We start from the raw sequence: 4,036 nt of genomic DNA, 5'->3' as shown, positions 1-4,036 counted from the left end.
GGATACAAGATCAACTCAAAAAAATCAGTAGCCCTCCTATATACAATTGACAAACAGGCTGAGAAGGAAATCAGAGATACATCACCCTTTACAATCGCCACAAATGACATAAAATACCTTGAGGTAACACTAACCAAGCAATTGAAGGACCTATATGACAAGAACTTTAAGTCCCTGAAAAATGAAATTGAAGAAGATGTCAGAAAATGGAAAGATCTCCCATGATTATGGATAGGCAGGACTAACATAGTAAAAATGGCAATTTTACCAAAAGCAATCTACAGATTCAATCCAATCCCCATCAAAATCCCAACACAATTCTTCACAGACCTGGAAAGAATAATACTCAACTCATATGGAAAAACAAAAAACCCAGGATAGCCAAAAGAATCATGTACAGTAAAACAACCTCTGGAGGCATCACGATCCCTGACCTCAAGCTCTACTATAGAGCTACAGTAATAAAAGCAGCTTGGTACTGGCATAAAAACCGACATGTGGACCAATGGAATCGAATTGAAGGCCCTGACATTAATCCACACACCTGTGAACATATAATTTTTTTAAAAGAAGCCAAAAGTGTACAATGGAAAAAAGAAAGCATCTTCAACAAATGGTGCTGGCATAACTGGATATCAACATATAGAAGGCTGCAAATAAATCCATATCTATCACTGTGCACAAAACTTAAATCCAAGTGGATCAAAGACCTCAACATAAATCCAGCTACTCTGAACCTGCTAGAAGAGAAAGTAGGAAGTAGTCTTGAATGCATTGGCATAGGAGATCACTTCCTAAATATAACACCAGTAGCACAGACACTGAGAGAAACAATCAATCAATGGGACCCCTTGAAACTGAGACGCTTTTGTAGGGCAAAGGATATGGTCAAGGCAAAGCGACAGCCTACAGAATGGGAAAAGGTCTTCTCCAACCCCACATCTGACAGAGGACTGATATCCAGAATATATAAGGAACTCAAGAAATTAGACATCAAAATGCCCAACAGTCCAATTAAGAAATGGGTTATAGAACTAAACAGAGAATTCTCAACAGAGGAAACTCAAATGGCTGAAAGACATTTAAGGAATTGCTCAACATCCCTAATTATCAGGGAAATGCAAATCAAAACAACTCTGAGATACCACCTTACGCCTGTCAGAATGGCTAAGATCAAAAACACTGAAGACACCTTATGCAGGAGAGGATGTGGAGCTAGGGGAACTCTCCTCCACTGCTGGTGGGAATGCAAGCTTGTACAACCACTTTGGAAATCAATATGGCGCTTTCTTAGAAAATTGGGAACCTATCTCCCCCAAGATCCAGCTATACCACTCTTGGGCATATACCCAAGGAATGCTCAATCATACCACAAGGGCACTTGCTCTACTATGTTCATATCAGCATTGTTTGTAATAGCCAGAACCTGGAAACAACCTAGATGCCCTTCAACTGAAGAATGGATAAACAAAATGTGGTACATATACACAATGGAATACTACTCAGCAGAGAAAAGCAATGACATCATGAGGTTTGCAGGCAAATGGATGGATCTAGAAAAAATCATCCTGAGTGAGGTAACCCAGACTCAGAAAGACAAACATGGTATGTACTCACTCATAGGCGGATACTAGATGTGGAACAAGGATGACTGGACTGCTACTCACATCACCAGGGAGGCTACCTGGAAAACAGGACCCCAAGAAAGAAACGGGATTGCCCAATGATGGAGAAATGGATGAGATCTACATGAACAGCCTGGACATGAGTGGGGTAATGAAGGGTGAGGGCTGAAGGAAAGAGAGCTTGGGAGAGTGGGAGATCCCAGCTGGAACAAGAACAGAGTTGGAGAACAAGGAATAGAAGACCATGGTAAATGAAGACCACATGAGAATAGGAAGAAACAAAGTGCTAGAGAGGCCCACAGAAATCCACAAAGATACCCCCACAATAGTCTGCTGGCAATGGTCAAAAGACAGCCCGAACTGACCTACTCGGGTGAAAGGATGGCCAAACACCCTAATTATCGTGCTAGAAACCCCATTCAATGATTGAGGGAACTGAATGCAGAGATCCACGGCTAAGCCCCTGGTGGAGCTCTGGGAGTCCAATTGGTGAGAAAGAGGAGGGTTTATATGAGCGAGAATTGTTGAGACCAAGGTTGAATAAAGCACAGGGACAAATAGCCAAATGAATGGAAACACATGAACTATGAACCAATGGCTGAGGGGCCCCCAACTGGATCAGGCCCTCCGAATGTGTGAGACAGTTGATTGGCTTCATCTGTTTGGGAGGCATCCAGGCAGTGGGACCGGGTCCTGTGCTCAGTGCATGAGTTGGCTGTTTGAAACCTGGGGCTTATGCAAGGACGCTTGGCTCAGCCTGGGAGGAGGGGACTGGACCTACCTGGACTGAGTCTACCAGGTTGATCTCAATCCTCAGGGGAGGCTTTTCCCTGGAGGAAGTGGGAATGGGGGGGGTCGGCTTGGGGGGAAGAGGAGGGGAGCAGGAGGGGGGGAGAACAAGGGAATCCATGGCTGATATATAGAACTAAATTTTATTGTAAAATAAAATTAAAAAAAACAAGCACTTAAGGTCTTCAGCTCCAATCTTTGTTCATTTCTTATTGCTGGTATTTCATATTCATTTCTTCTTGATAGATGACCAAAATGGATGATGGTAGAGATGGTATTTAGCCCCACCCTGCTCAGCTGATGGATCAGCTGCTTTTGTCTCTTTGCCCTCTGTGGTTTAGGGTTCTCTGGGCATCTGCATCGGTAACTGAAGTTATAACATTGAGGTGACTGCTGACCTTGGGTCTTGTCTCCTGATTTTCCTTGTCCTCTTCATTGCTGTCCTTTCTTGGCTGTCTTTGATATGAAGAGCTCCTGTGGAATCGTGGTCTGTAACCCCAATACATATTCTGTCTCACTGGTCTACCTTGCTCTGCTGCACCTTGGTTATCAGCACCATCCATCACTTCTCCTTGCATAGGAATGTTGGAGTACTGTGGTCGACTCCAATAGGGTCCCCACATGCAGTAAGGTGGGAACCGTCATTTATGACAGGGCCAGAGTTGTTGGGCTTGGAATTCAGGAGAGCTTTTTGATCCCTCGTTCTTTTCCCAACTCTTACTCTTCTGGTAATTGCATGGAGGACTACTATGATGAAGAAAGCATCTACAATGGTTACTGTCTACTGTGTATTTATTGTCTTGAAGTGTAACTCCACCAGGGCTTGCAATATTTGCTACATCCGCTTCCTTTTCTCTTTCAACACCATCAAACTCCACAGTCTCTCATCCACATTGTGCAGTACTTCCTGGAGTTATTCTTTATGGCACTCTGCTGTACTAATTAATACATCTTCCTTGGTGCCATTCCTTTTGATGAAACCATATTAATTCCTTACATTTGACCATTTTACTGTTTCCAAACCTTCACTGCAATGTCCCTCGGTGCCACAGATGTGAGGCCGCCTGGGCTGCCGCTACTTTCGTTCTGGCTTTTAATGTGGGCTCTTAGAGCTATAAATTCCTCCATTAAGACTTCTTTTAATTGTCCCAGAGTTTTTGTTGTGTTGTTTTCATTTTCATTGAGCTCCATAAATATGTAAAATTTCTTTCGTGACCCATTTATCATTCAGTTATGTATTATTTAATCTCCCTGAGTTTGTATAATGACTAGAGGTTTGTTTGCTGTTGATCTAAAGCTGAATTATGGTCAGATACACTATAATGAATTATTTAAATTGTTCTGAATTCGTTAACATTTGTTTCATGTCTCAGTATAATGTCTGTATTAGAGAAGTGTCCATGTGTTGATGAGAAGAATGTATTATCTTTGGTATTTGGATGGATGTTCTTTAGATATCTCCTAGGTTCACTTGATATATGATGTTATTTAATTCTGACATTTTTATGCTTAATTTTTTTACTGAGATGATCTGTCTATTGACAAAAGTCGGTTATAGTAATCACCTGGAATTACTGAGTTGAGATGAATCTGTGTCTTTTAGTCTATGGTGTGCTCTTTAT

General features: G+C 42.0%; 1 pseudogene; it reads right to left on the bottom strand.

Moving 5' to 3' along the window:
* Nucleotides 1-2,643: 2,643 nt before the first annotated feature.
* LOC128100422 (Y-box-binding protein 1-like) lies at nucleotides 2,644-3,542 on the bottom strand (annotated as a pseudogene).
* Between the last annotated feature and the right edge of the window lie 494 nt (nucleotides 3,543-4,036).

Source organism: Peromyscus californicus, unplaced genomic scaffold (assembly GCF_007827085.1).
Source record: "Peromyscus californicus insignis strain IS unplaced genomic scaffold, ASM782708v3 Scaffold_7__1_contigs__length_154581171, whole genome shotgun sequence".
Classification (NCBI taxonomy): Eukaryota; Metazoa; Chordata; class Mammalia; order Rodentia; family Cricetidae; genus Peromyscus; species Peromyscus californicus.
The sequence above is the reverse complement of the archived record's forward strand: the minus strand, read 5'-3'. Positions and strand labels throughout refer to the sequence as shown.